General features: G+C 41.5%; 1 pseudogene; it reads left to right on the top strand.

The window, feature by feature from the left end:
- The first annotated feature begins 709 nt into the window (after window positions 1-709).
- LOC116858488 lies at window positions 710-12,401 on the top strand (annotated as a pseudogene).
- The last annotated feature ends 3,267 nt before the right edge of the window (window positions 12,402-15,668 follow it).

Consider the following 15,668-nt stretch of genomic DNA (forward strand, 5'->3'; position numbering starts at 1 on the left):
CTCCTTGTTGACAGGTGACTCTACCTGCCAGTTTGGTTGATCCAAATAGTCAATTATTTGTCTGTTAGTATCAAACAAATTATATATATATATACACTTATATTTAATTTAGATATATTTTTTCAAGAGATGAGTACTGGTTGGACCAGGGAAAGCTAAAGGGTCTGTTCCGTAGCAACAATGACAAATTACCAACTCAATCCAATTTGCTCCTTCTTTAAATTGGGCTATAAAATAATCCAAGAATTTCCCAGGTCTCAGTGGGGGGAGAAGGAGCACCAAGAAAAACAATAAACATCAGCACACCCCAGAGACACCTCTGACAGTGAAAACTTTCCATTTGCATTCCAGCTCCAGTTTTCAGGTATCTATAATTTCTTGTTTTCTGCAGGTGATCTGGGAGACGCTGCCTTTCAGAGATCTTGGCACAAATGGTTCCTAAAATCACAACACAAAAATAGGCTCTTGATCATATCTCTGGTGGTAGTGGGCTTCCAGCAGACTTAGCTCCTCCTCCCATCCTCCACACTTATTTCATGCATGAGCCTGGCTTCAAACTCTAGGCATAAAGGAAGTGACCAACTTGAGAAAAGTGGCCTCAAGCTGTCAGTTTTCCCACTTCTCCTATTCTTGTCCCATTCTAATGATCCTATCTTCTTGTTATTTTAGGAGAACCTTTCAGGGCAGAACTAGGACAAATGCTGAGAAGATGAGTGCCAAGGTGGATTTGGAAACAAACTTTGCTGAATGTGTCTTAAATGCAGGAAAAATCATCCTTGGGAATTAGCAAAGGAAAGAAATGAATCCTCAATAGCAAAAGAGACAGAATAAAATCATCATGAATGCAATATGTGCTCTGCTTAATGCTGGTGGTGGAGTGGTCAAGGCTGAGATTGAGAACAAAAACTACAATTATGGGGGCACCTGGGTGGCTCAGTGGGTTAAAGCCTCTGCCTTCAGCTCAGGTCGTGATCCCAGGGTCCTGGGATCAAGCCCCGCATCAGGCTCTCTGCTCAGCGGGGAGCCTGCTTCCTCCTCTTTCTCTGCCTGCCTCTCTGCCTACTTGTGATCTCTGTCTGTCAAATAAATAAATAAAATCTTTTAAAAAAACTACAATTATGAAATTCATGGAGTAGGACGAAAATGCCTTCCATTTTTAAAGGCTCTTTAGATGAGATGCAGCAAGGAGACCTCTTTCTGGCTTTTGTGAAGTCACGGAATGCTGAGGTCTCTGGTGTATGACCGGCAACCTTGTCCTCCAATTTGTACCATAGATACAGAGCATCAGCTGATGTCATGAATTCTCAGGAAGCACTGGCATTCCTCGAAGGGAGAACTCAGACTTTTGTGAATACTCATGATTCCAAATTGTTAAGTCCACAGAAAGTTCGGGTTGGTGTACAAAATGATGGTAACATAAGGACCTCAGCTGCTGCTTTATTTGCTAGAACTCACCTTCAGTTCCTAGAAAAGCTCAATTTTACAAAGTCCCTCCATGTTGAATTTACATTGTTCTCAACAGACGTGTCCCGGTGCTTTTTTTTTTTTAAGATTATTTATTTATTTATTTGACAGACAGAGATCACAAGCAGGCAGAGAGGCAGGCAGAGAGAGAGGAGGAAGAAGGCTCCCTGCTGAGCAGAGAGCCCTATGCGGGGCTCGATCCCAGGATCCTGGGATCAAGACCTGAGCCAAAGACAGAGGCTTTAACCCACTGACCCACCCAGGCGCCACGTGTCCCGGTGCTTTAACGAGAGTCTCCCCAGTTATGTTTCTGCACTTGCAAATACTGAAGGAGGGTATATATTTTTTGGTGTGCATGATGAAACTAATTAAGTCATTGGATGTGAAAAGGAGGAAATAGATCTTGTCACCTTGAGTAATTCTATTGGTTACTATATTAGGAAGCTACCTGTCCATCATTTCTGCACACAGAGGCATGAGATAAAATACTCTGTCAAATTCCTTGAAGTGCACGATCAAGGGGCCCTCCATGGATATGTCTGTGCGGTCAAGGTGGAACGAATTTGCTGTGCAGTGTTTGCCAAAGTGCCAAGCTCCTGACAGGTGAAGGACAATTGTGTGAAAGAGCTGGTAGCAAAGGAATGGATAGTTTGGATGATGGAAACTCACCCAGGTCAGGGAGCAGAATCCACAATGATTGCAATGTTCGCCGGGGCAGGGACGAGAGATGGGGAGGCAGGCAGGGGGGTATTATTTTAGAATCTAGGGAAAGAGAAGCACTCTCTGAATTGCAGATGCCTGATTTGTTCTTTCCAGTATGTACAGTTGGTAGGTCACTGCCCTCCGTTCCTTCCGCCCATCTTGAATACATGGCTTTCAACAAAAAGTTGATGCCCTGGGCTAGTAGACCGACTAGAGGTTGGTGCATGAGGCTGTCTGACCTAGTAATTTTTATTTTCATACCTTTTCTTGCGTTCATGTTCAGGTCTCTTCTTTTCCTTTCTGAATATGAATTCATTTAATTATGTAGGAAATTCCTTTTCGCGTGCACATATGTGTCCTCTTTAACTTACTGCCACTTTCCCCTGCCTTTCCCTTCTTGTTCCCCTGATTAAACATTCTCCCTTTCTCATTGCCCCACTTCCATTCTGAACCCAAATATGACCAGTCTGTGGCTGGCCCCCTCCTTTCTGGCTTTTCCTTTTCAGAACCAACATGTGATGCTTACTGTGACCAGAGTAAGTATAAAAGTGTAACCAGAGTAGTGGTGTAAACCAGAGTGTAAACCAGAGTAAGTGTTGGTGATGTGCATTCCTCTTGGAAAACGAAAGCCCAAGATGAAATTAGACAAAATAAATAAATGGGAACTTTTTCAGAAGTCCAGATAAACTAAGTCCATTTCAGAGTCTTCTCAAAAATCTGTATTTATTGACCTTTATACCTTCTAATCTTTATATTTTAAAATATAAACGTTCTAAAAACATGGGGCACCTGGGTGTCTCAGTGGGTTGAGCCTCTGCCTTCGGCTCAGGTCATGATCTCAGGGTCCTGGGATCGAGCCCCGCATTGGGCTCCCTGCTCAGTGGGGAGCCAGCTTCCCTCTCTCTCCCTGACTGCCTCTCTGCCTACTTGTGATCTCTCTGTCAAATAAATGAAGAAAACTTTAAAAATGTACAGCTTATTTCAATAGAATACAATTAAAATTAAAATTGAAAACTATTGATCCATACTAATACCTTCCCAACTCCCCCAAGATATCAGTAGGCTTTTCTTTTTTTTTTTCTTTTTTAAAGATTTTATTTATTTATTTGACAGAGAGAGACACAGCGAGAGAGGGAACACAAGCAGGGGGAGTGGGAGAGGGAGAAGCAGGTTTACCGCTGAGCAGGGAGCCAGATGCGGGGCTGAATCTGAGTGCCCTGGGATCATGACCTGAGCTGAAGGCAGATGCTTAACGACTGAGCCACCCAGGAGCCCTCGGTAGGCTTTCCTAAGCTGACTTAGGATGTAGACACAAGGATCTGTGGGCCAAAGCTTTGAGTTCCAAGATGAAGTGAAAGGCCTTGCAACACAGCTTGGGTATAGGTTGGCCTCTGCCTTTTTGCATACTGAACTCTCGCTTCTTGTTTCCTAAGATCTTTTCAGATTTTCTGAGATGGTTCTTGCACTGAGTTTGTCATCCACCACACCCCCTAGCAGGACTGTGTGTGCTCATAAGAATTCTGAATGTCTGAGAGAACAACAAAAATGTTACTTTCCAGGTAATTCATCTCTGGTTGCTATGGAATATATTGGTTGTTCATTCGTATGCAAAAAATAATAAAACTGGAATTCTATTTATATTATATAAATATGCTATTTTTATAAATCAATTCCAGGAGGTTTAAGACTTCAGTGTCAGGAACAAGTCTTTTGAACTTTTAGAAGCAGATGTCCGTGAATAATTTTGTGTCATTGAGGTAGGAAAGGATTTCCTAAACTAGATGTAAAAGTATTAATGTTAAGTGAAAAGATTGTTAAGTTTCACTACATTAAAGCCAAGAACTTCTGTTCCTCAAAAGATGCCTTAAAGAGAGTGAAAAGATTCAACTAGAAGAAGATTGCAAATCCATCTAACCGACAAAAGACTGGTATCAAGAATATATAAAGAACTGGGGTGCCTGGGTGGCTCAGTGGGTTAAAACCTCTGCCTTCGGCCCAGGTCGTGATCTCAGGGTCCTGGGATCGAGCCCCGCATTGCGCTCTCTGCTCCGTGGGGAGTCTGCTTCCCCCCTCTCTCTCTACCTGCCTCTCTGCCTACTTGTGATCTCTGTCAAATAAATAAAATCTTAAAAAAAAAAGAATATATAAAGAACTTACACAATTTTTTAAAAGGACAAACCACCCAGTAGACAAACGAACAATAGTTAGAAAGGTATATTGCTCAGAAAAGGAAACACATATGTCCAATAAAATTATGAATAGCTGTTCAATCCATCAACAGTGAGCAAAATGCACATCAAAACCACAAGTAGATATCATCTTACACCATTTAATTGAAATATCAGATGTTGGAGAGGTTGTGAGCAACATAATCTTCTGTACATTGCTGCTATGAAATCAATGGGCTTACTCCCTTTGGAAAACAAATTTGGCACTACCTTGTATAGTTGGTCATTTGCATACTCTGCCAGTTAGTAATTCTTTCTAGTTTCTAGAAACTAGAAACTAGATTCAAGAGCAAAATGTGTACATGTGCATCAGATGATGTATATATTATATATATATGTATATATGTATGTATGTATATATATGTATATATAATATATAATTGGAGAGATCCCTGTGACTGCTTATAGATTATTATTTGTAATTGCCCCAAACAGGAAACAACCAAATTATGTTGTCACAACAATAAATCTATTATAGTATATTCACATAGTGAAATATTATTCAGTGGTGAAAATGTATGTACTACAAATACATGAAAGCACAAGGCTGAATCTGAGTGATATGTAAGTACATCTCGTCACAACCTTATTCATAGATTTACCCAATTCTTTTATTGATTATATAGTATTTCATAGTATTCCTAATACTATGAAATTTTAGTTACTTTCATTGTGAAATATATACATATATATATTTTAAAGATTTTATTTAGTTATTTGACACACAGAAAGAAAAATCACAAGTAGGCAGAGAGACAGGCAGAGAGAGAGGAAGAAGCAGGCTCCCTGCTGTGCAGAGAGCCCGACACGGGACTTGATCCCAGGACCCCGAGATCACAACCTGAGCCGAAGGCAGAGGCCCAACCCACTGAGCTAGGTGCCCTCAATGTAAAATATATTATACATACAGAAAGTACATAGAACAAAACTATAACTTAATAAATAACTAATCAGTGAGGAGCACCTGGTTGGCTCAGTTGGGGGAGCGTGTGACTCTTGATCTCAGGGTTGTGAGTTTGAGCCCCACACTGGGTGTAGAGGTTGCTTAAATAAATAAAACTTTAAAAAATAATTCTTATGCAGTGTAACTACTACCTAGGTTAAAAAAAAAAAATAGAACTTTGCAAACACCCCTGCTACCACTTTTTTAACCAGTCCTTTGTTTGATGGAATTTTATATATTTTATATATTATATATCTAATTTTTTCTATTTCAATATTTTTTTCAAATTTTTAAAAGATTTTGTTTATTTATTTGAGAGACACAGAGAGAGAGAGCATGAGGGGGGTTATGGTCAGAGGGAGAAGCAGACTCCCCACTGAGCAAGGAGCCCAATGTGGAACTCGATCAGTCAACCTACAGAGCCACCCAGCTGCCCCATAATTTTTTCTATTTTAAACAATGCTACAATATACATTTTTCTAAAAATGTCTTGAGGTGTTCCTCAAAGATAAATTCCAAGTAGTAACAATTGGTTGTAAATTCAGGTGAACATTGCCAAATTGTAATTCAAAACATATACCAGAATACACTTTCCCCAAATGGTATTATCATGGCATTTCTCTTCTAGAAAGATGTTGGAATCATTTTGTTCCACTGAAAAGAGGACCAATTGAGATTATTTTGACAGTAACTACATGAAATTGATAAATGATTTGGGGGAAGAACTGTCATTTTACAAGAGTGAATTTTCTTAGAATCGAACATGGGATGTTTGGCCACTTATTAAAGTCTTCTTTTATTATATTTCATCAAACTTAAGAAAATAATATTGCACTATTATTTTATTTACCACTAAAAAAGAAAACAAGACCAATTAAATTAGAAGATGTATCTTGATTTCAGAGATGTTAGAGTACATTTATAATTAGCAGAATATGATACATCGCTCAATTGTTTCAAAATTTTATCCGTGTTGTTACTATATATGTTAAATTTTATTCCTAGAATGATAAGTAAGTCAGAGAAAGATAAATACCTATGTCACACCTGTGTGGAACTTAAGAAAAAAAACAAAGAAAAAAAGAGAAAAACCAAAAAGACTCTTAACTGTAGAGAACAAACTGGTGGTTACCAGAGGGGAGATGGAGGGTGGGGGGAATGGGTGAAACAGGTGAGAGGGATTAAGAGTACATTTGTCGGGGCGCCTGGGTGGCTCAGTGGGTTAAGCCGCTGCCTTCAGCTCGGGTCATGATCTCAGGGTCTTGGGATGGAGTCCCGCATTGGGCTCTCTGCTCAGCGGGGAGCCTGCTTCTCTCTCTCTCTCTGTCTACTTGTGATCTTTCTCTGTCAAATAAATAAATAAAATCTTAAAAAAAAAAAAGAGTACATTTGTCATAATGAGCACCTTATATAGAGTTGTTAAATCACTCCATTGTACACCTGAAACTAATATAACACTGTGCGTTAACTATACTAGAATTAAAATTTTTTTCAATTGATTACTAGACCCAGATCCCTTTTGTTGTGTTGTTGTTGTTGTTATTTAGATTTTTTTTAACAAAGCTAACTTTAGCTCTTTTTTTTTTTAAATTTTATTTATTTATTTGACAGAGAGAGACCACAAGTAGGCAGAGAGGCAGGCAGAGAGAGGAGGAAGCAGGCTTCCTGCTGAGCAGAGACCCTGAGGCGGGGCTCGATCTCAGGACCCTGAGATCATGACCTGAGCAGAAGGCAGAGGCTTTAACCCACTGAGCCACCCAGGTGCCCCGTTATTTAGGTTTTATTTATTTATTTGACAGAGAGAGACACAGCAAGAGAGGGAACACAAGCAGGGGGAGTGGGAGAGGGAGAAACAGGCCTCCTGAGGAGCAGGGAACCTGGTGCGGGGCTCAATCTCAGGACTCTGGGATCATGACCTGAGCTAAAGGCAGACCCTTATTGACTGAGCCACCCAGGTGCCCCTAGACTGAGATCTTTGTATGATAATAATTTCTTTTTTTTTCTTTTTTTAAAAAAGATTTTTTTTATTTATTTGACAGAGAGAGATCACAAATAGGCAGAGAGGCAGGCACAGACAGAGAAAGAAGCAGGCTCCCTGCTGAGCAGAGAGCCCATTGTGAGACCCTGAGATCATGAGGCTTTAATCCACTGAGCCACCCAGGTGCTCCTGAAAGAATTCTTAACAATTGAAGCAGAAAAATCCAATAGTTGGGGAGCCTGGGATCGAGCCCTGCATCGGGCTCTCTGCTCCGCAGGGAGCCTGCTTCCTCCTCTCTCTCTCTCTCTGCCTGTCTCTCTGCCTACTTGTGATCTCTCTCTGTCAAATAAATAAATAAAATCTTTAAAAAAAAAAAAAAAGGAAGAAAAATCCAATTGTGTGAATTATCATTCAGGCTTCTGCTTTGTCTGGAGCAATATTCAAAGCAAAAAGACAATGAGTATACAGTATTTTTGTTTCATTCAGTTGCTTTTTAGTCAAACTGACAACCTCTACCTTTTAACTGAGTATTTAAATTAACTTTTTTAAACTTTTAAAAATATCTTATTTTCAAATACATTTATAATTAGATTTATAAAAAGTTGCAAAGGAAGCACAGAGTAGTACAGAAGAATCCCCTATACCCTTCACCTACTTTATATGCTATTTTTAAAAAAGATTTTATGTATTTATCTGACAGAGAGAGAGACCGTGAGAGAGGGAACACAAGCAAGGGGAGTGGGAGAGGGAGAAGCAGGCTTCCCTCTCAACAGGGAGCCCGATGCAAGGCTCGATTCCACTGTGTGCCTTGTAAAATGGAAGGATCTCAAGCTGGTACCCCTGAAACAAATAACACATTATATGATCATTATAAAAAAGTGAAAGAAAAACATTTAGAATAAAATGTAAACTTAGTAAAAATAAATAAATAATCTCACCGATAGAAAGAAAACAAACAAACAAAAAGATGAGCAAACAGGCAAGCAAGCAAACAAGCTACCAAGTGACCTGGAGTCACCACACTCCAATTTCAAGCCCAATTACAAAGCTGTTGCCATCAAAACAGTATGGGACTGGCATAAAAGCAGACTCACAGGTCAACGGAACACAACAGAAAGCTCAGAAACTAATAATCATAGTACTTTTGGCAAAGTTTATTCATTCCCATATTAAAGGTATATTTCAACTTAGCTCTGATAGAATTATTAACTCTGAATGGGAATTAATAATATTGATGTCCTGTTCCAATGTTCACTTCCAATAAATGCATTTTTTAAACATGCTGTCTTACACCCAGCAGAAAATTAGCAGAAGATTTGAATAGAGACTCTACCAAGAAAGATCAATGGATTGCAAGTAACTACATGTATACACCCATGTGTCAAAACTTAACAAATTGTGCACTTTAAATATGAATATGTGGGGGTTATCTTATGTCTGTTATCCCTCAATAAAGCCATCAAAAAATGCTGTTTTAGATAAATATATATTATAAAAGAGGGATTATTTAGAATCCACACTTTCAGGAAAAATTAAATTCACTTTAATAAACCTACCACAAAAAGGAAATATAGATAGCCATCATCACAACTGAGAACATCACAAAAGAAGACAATCAGACACAATCTGGTGTCTGATCAAAGAATAGAATACTACTTAAGTAGTTCTGCCCCAATGTTCAACCTGTTGAAAGCTATAGATCTAGCTGCTCATTTACAAAAACACAGTTGTCAGGGGTGCTTGGGTGGCTCAGTGGGTTAAAGCTTCTGTCTTCAGCTCAGGTCATGATCCCAGGGTCCTGGGATAAAGCCCCACATCGGGATCTCTGCTCAGCGGGGAGCCCGCTTCTCCCTCTCTCTCTTTGCCTGCCTCTCTGCCTACTTGTGATCTCTGTCTGTCAAATAAATAAATAAATAAATCTTTAAACAAAGAAATAAACAAAAAACACTGTCGTCAGAGAAAAGTCCTAACAAAGAGTATGAAGACATCGCCAATGAAGTCCACAGTGCATATATTCTGACAGGAAAAATATTTTCCCAACAAATAAACTGTAAGACCAGAGAGAAGGAAGGAAGGACGGAAGGAAGGAAAGAAGAGAAAGAAAGAAGATAGAAAGAAAGAAAGAGAGAAAGAAAAAAAGAAAGAAAGAAAGAAAACAAATTCAGAAACTAACCCACACATGTATGGTGTTAACTTATGACACAACAGCAGAACATACACAATGGGGATGCACTGTCTCTTCTGTGAAAGGTACTGGGGAAACTGGACACTAAATGCAGAAGAATGTGACTGGTCTCTTTCTTACACCGCACACACAAATTATGAATGGATGAATGACTTGAACATAAGAACTGAATCCATAAACCTCCAAGAAGAAAACACAGGTAGTAAGTTTCTGGATCTTGGTTTGGTGAAGAGTCTTTTACATCAGACACCAAAAGCATAGGCAACAAAAGCAAAAATAAACAAGTGGAAAGATCAAACTGAAATTTCTGCATGACAAAAGAAACCATCAAACCCTTAAAAGGAAACCTCCCCAATGAGAAAAAATATCTGCACATCCTATGTGTGAGAAGAGGCTAGTATCCAAAATACACAAAACACTCCTTCAAATCCAAACAAAAACTGAATAAGAACTGGGGAGAGTAGGTAAATAGACACTTTCCAAAGATGGCATACAGGTGTCCAACAGACACAGAAAAAGTTGTTGAACATCACTAATTTTCATCAGGGAAACATAAGTCAAAACCACAATCAGCTATCTCTTCACAACTGTGGGAATGGCAATCGTCCCAGAGATAGACACTAGGTGTGGTCAAGGGCGTGTAGATAAGGGGACCCTGTGCACTGTTTTAGGAATGGAAATTGGTGCAATCACTGTGACAAACGCTACAGAGATTCCAGGAAAAAAATTATACAACTACCACATGACCCGGTTATTGCTCTACTGAGTATTTCTTTGGCAAACACAAAAACACTCCCTCCAAAAGAGAGATGCACTCCCATGTTCATGGCTGCATTGTTCACAATAACTGGACGTGGAAACATCGACCTTAGGAGCATTATGCTAAGTGACTCAAATACAGAAAGACACATACCAGAGGTTCTCAGGGACATTCCACATGGAAAAAAGTACTGAACGCATACATAATGAGAACAGATGGGTTGTTGCCAGATTCGGGGATGGTGGGAGGAAACAGGTGAAACTAGTTAAAGGTGCCACGTTTGAGTGATAAAATCCGCAAGTCATGGAATGTTCTGTGCAACATGGAGACGAAAGCTAACCCTGCAGAATGGGGTTCAGGCTCCCCTGCTACTTGAAAGTACAGTGCTCCTAGGAAATCTTTCACAGCAGAAGTGGCATAAATGGAAAAAGGAATGACCATTCATTTCTACAGAAAAGTGAGTGAGCATGCTCAGACACCAAAAGCTCCTTCTCTTTGGTGCTCCTTAGGCCTCAGGACACAACATTCTAACGGATGCCCAAAATAAATGGAGATATAGTACAGCAGATGCTCACAGACAATTCAAAGCACTGGTGGCTGGATGTGGAGAGCAGTGCCTGGGAAGGAGCTGGTTGGGGTGCATGCCGCCTCTGTAGGGTTCCCCAAAAACAGATGCTGAATGCGATGCCAACTTTTTGACTTTTTTCATAAGACAGAAATCCTCTTCAGGTTTCTTTCTGCTACTAGAGCTGGGTAATAACATAGATCTTTCCAAAAAGCCAAGTGTCTTACCATGAACTTAGAGAAAATTGGGGAAGACTTGTATTTGAAAGTTGCTGAGAAGGTAGAAGTTCAGAGTTCTCAGCAGATCCACTGTGAAAGGCACCTTCCTCAGCAGGTGGAACATGATCTACCTCCTACCCACAGAAACCTCCTTTGACTCACTTGGAACAACCTACAAGAGCTGGGAGTTACTTCAATTCCTCCTTTTTCCCATTCCCAATACCGAAGCTGCTGGCAAAACTTGTGAGCTCCATCTTCAATAGGTACCCAGAATAGCACTAAGCCCTCCTTCCAAGGCCAACTGTCTGGTCCACTGGAGCCCATCTTTTGCCTGAGTTCCTGGAAAAGCTTCATCATTGACCTCTCTTGCCCATCTTGAACCCTGTGTCATCTGTTCTCAACACTGTTGCCAGGATAGCCCAGTGAAACAGGGTTGGATGGGGTCACAATCCTGCAATAGTTTTCTATCACCCTACTGTCACTTCCTTGAGGTCATGTCCTAAACTGTCTCCTGTGGCCACAGGGCTTGCTGCTCCTGGACATACCTGGTATGCTCTTGCCCCAGGGCCTTTGCATATGCTTTCCCTTCCATTTATAAGTCTCTTGGTGTGATATCACTCACCTTCTTTCGAACTTGACTCAAGTATCACCATCCTAGTCAAGTCCCACCTGGCCCCTCTGTGAATAACAAGCACCACCACCACCTCCCCTTCAGCACCTCATCCCTGTCTCCTGCTTTCTATTTCCAGAGCAGTTATCACAGTCACCAGCCCATCTTTGCAAGGGGGAAACGGAGCCCTACTCAAATGGTTTCACCCCTGACTCCCTCCGATTTCCTAGTCCAGAGCCCTGGGGGAAAAGGTGACTAGAGATCTTGCACAGCCAGGATGCCCCAGACAATGGGTCCCCCTCCAGAACCCTGAAGTCCATCAGGAAAAATGAGCCATAAGAGGAATCCACTTGCACATGAAACCTGAAACCAGACACCTTGCTCGATTCCAGGTGAGCACACACACATACTCCCCTTGCCTGATGTGCTCACCTGAGAAAGCTGAGCAGAGAAGCATCCCAGGGTCCAAATCTCCCTCTGATCAAGGTCTTGGGCAACAGACATCTCTCCTCCCTGCACCAGCCACCTGTGACTGATGTCCGCCATCCACCTGTCCTGGGACAGAATGGTGCACATCTCCCTCTTTCCTGGGACATCATCACAAACCAGCTTTGCCACACAGTTCTCAGGAGGAAACCTGCAGCAGCAGCAGCAGGCTGCCCAGGGTTGGTCTCAGTCTCACACGTCAGGCCCCATGTGGAACAAGAGCTTCAAGGAGACTTGTGTGCCATGTGGCCTTGGAACCTAATGGCAGGAGTTGAGATTTCAGTTCCACGAAAACTGGCTTCTTGCACACAGCACAGGACAGTAGAGGATTTCTCAGGGGTGGCTCTGGAAGAAGAGCTTCTGCTGGCTGAATTCACAGACGCCAAGCAGAGGACACCTGTGGGGCCTCATCTCGGGAAGCAAGGGGCACACTGGATAAGAATCCAGAATGCTGCCTGTGGGCTGCTTCCCACCAAGTGCCCCGCTGAGACGAGGGCTGGAGAACCAACAGGAAACAAGTTTCTTATCCCATCTGCAGTAGGAGGGCTGGCCGGGGAGCAGAGTCCTGTCCCTGAAGCAAGCTGGCCTGTGCATCAGGAGTGAAGACCCAACACCATGGCTCACAGTCTCCCAGCTATCTGATCTGACTCCCCTGCCAGGCTCACACCTGCTGACACGGTGACTCCTAAGACCCAGAGACTGCTTTCCTCCCCAGCACAATGCTGCTCACAGAGAAGCAAACTCCAGCCTCAGCAAGGTGTTCATCCTTATCTCTGGAATTCCCTGGGTTTGTCTACAATGGCCTATCCAGGTGCCCCTTCCAGATCATTCCTCAAGTGCCCTAGGGTTTCAAGCCAGTTTCAAGCTGCCCTTCAAAAGGCAGAAGTACGTCCACCGAGGCAGACCAGTCGAACGACTCTGTGTGCGGGAAACTCGGACAGCATCCTCCCTGAACACCAATGCTCCCAAGTCCAGACTTTAAACCCTCACTCACTGGGCATGGGGCACTATGTCAGCATGAACACTGCTCTTTCAAATCTCTTGCCTCCCATTCCTTCAAATCAGAAACCAAGCTCCAGTCACCACTCAATTTCCTTTCAGAGAAGTAAGGAAGAGGGTAGAATAAAACACTATGTGTGAAGGAAGGAGCAAGATGGTGGAGGTGTAGGAGATCTAAATATCATCAGGTCCCAAGAGTTCAACTAGATAGTTATCACATTCTGAACACCTACAAACTCAACGGAAGTTTGAAGAGAAGAAGAGCAGCTATTCCAGGAACAGAAAATCAACCACTTTCTGGAAGGTAGGATGTGCGGAGAAGTGAATCCTAAGCGACAGGAAGATAAACCATGGGGGATGCAGCCAGCTCCCAGCAAGGGGTAGAGCAGCAGAGCACAGAATCAGAACATTTAGAAGTCTGCTCCACTGAGGGACGTCGCTCCAGAGGCTAAGTGGGGGGTATAACACTCGCGGGGACAGTGTAGTCTCAGGACCCATGGGGTCACAAAGAGACCAGCCTTGTCTGAGTGTGGCAGAGATTCCTGCTGTTGGAACGGGGAAGCCAGTTCCAGAGACAGAGCAGAGGATTTGGTTCTCAGCTCAGTTACCCGAGGCACAGTCGGACCACTGCTCCTTGAGCAGAGACCCCACAAGTGGCAGATCTGTGGAGACTCCCCCCTCTTTCCTCTTCCAGGAGGAGTGGCGCAGGAGGGCATGGCAGGAATCTGCTGGGTTTGGAGGCTCCAAAAGGGGCCATGCGCCTGTGATAAAACGCTCGGTCACAGGCCGGGTGAGCACGGAGTGCCGCTGGAGACCAGGGAGATGGGAAGGACTGACTGTTTTTCTCCAAGGGTGCACTGAAGTGTGCAGCCCCAAGCTCACAGGTCCTCTGGGCCAGATATTGAGAGGCCACCATTTTATTTTTTTTTAATTAATTAACTAATTAATTAATTTCTTTTCAGCATAACAGAATTCACTGTTTACGCACCACACCCAGTGCTCCATGGGGAGGCCGCCATTTTCATTCCCATCCTCCAAAGCTGTACGGAAAGCAATTAGGGAACGAAAGCTCCCAAGACCAAAACCATGCAGATTACTCAGCCTGGCCCCTGGCAGAGGCGGTGCAATTCCGCCTTTAGGAAAGACGTTTGAGAATCCCGGCAACAGGCCCCTCTCCCAGATCAGCAAGAACATCCAGCCAAGTTCGGCAATCAGTGAGATCTGTGGAACTCCAGAGCTAGAGGAATGCAACACATAGAAATCATGGTTTTTTCCCCATGATTCTTTAGTCTTTCAAAGTTAAACTTTTTAAATTTTATTTTTTTCTTATTCTATTGTTTTAATTTTTCCTCTTTCCTATTTTAACATTTTAAAACTATTTTATCTTATCAATACCTTTTTAAAAATCTTTTAAAATTTTCATTGCTATAGTCATATTCTCTCCCACAATTGTATTTAACCTTATTTTTTTGTATACCAATAGGTTTTTTTTTCTTTAAAATGTTGGGATACAATTTCTTCTAATAGATCAAAATATACCCTAAATCTAGTGAATGGCTTTGTTCTACTTTCCAGCCTGATCACATTCTTTCCTCTTTTTTTTTTCATTTTTCAACCAACTTCTTATCTTATCAATTCCCTTTTTAGAATATTTTTAAATTTTCATCTTTACAGTCATATTCCATCCCTCCATCATGTTCACCCTTATTTTTGTAATATATATGTTTTTCTTTCTTTCAAATTTTGGGGGACAGTTTCTTCTAATAGACCAAAATACACCCAAAATCAAGTGTGTGGCTCTGTTCTATTCACCAGTCTAGTACATATATACATAATATATATATATATATATATATATATATTTTTTTTTTCCCCCTCGCTTTCTTCTCCCCCTGGTTTTGGGTCTCTTCTGATGTGGTTACTGTATATTTTTCTGGGGTCATTGCTACCTTTTCATTATTTTGTTCTCTCATTCATCTATTCTTATCTGGATAAAATGACAATGCAGAAAAACTCACCACAGAAAGAAAGAAAGAAAGAAAGAACGAATGAACAAGAGGCAGTATCGAGGGCTAGGGACCTAATCAATACTGACATTAGTAATACATGAGAACTAAAGTTCAGAATGTAGATTAGTAAGGTGCGACCTGGGCTCAATAAAAGCTTGGAAGATATTAGAGAATCCCTTTCTGGAGAAAGAAAAGAACTAAAATCTAACCAAGTTGAAATTAAAAAAGCTATTAATGAGGTACAAAAAAAACCCCTGCAGAATAAATGAGGCAGAAGAGAGAATAAGTGATATAGAAGACCAAATTATGGAGAACAAAGAAGCTGAGCAAAAGAGAGACAAACAACTACTGGATCATGAGGGGAGAATTTGAGAGATAAGTGATACCACAACATGAAACAATATTAGAATAATTGGGATCTCAGAAGAAGAAGAAAGAGAGAGGGGGGCAGAAGGTATAATGGAACAAATAATAGCAGAGAATATCCCTCAGAAAATGAAATCTTTCCATTTACAAAGACA

The sequence above is a fragment of the Lontra canadensis genome, unplaced genomic scaffold (assembly GCF_010015895.1).
Source record: "Lontra canadensis isolate GAN:19392208 unplaced genomic scaffold, GSC_riverotter_1.0 scaffold137, whole genome shotgun sequence".
NCBI classification, from domain to species: Eukaryota; Metazoa; Chordata; class Mammalia; order Carnivora; family Mustelidae; genus Lontra; species Lontra canadensis.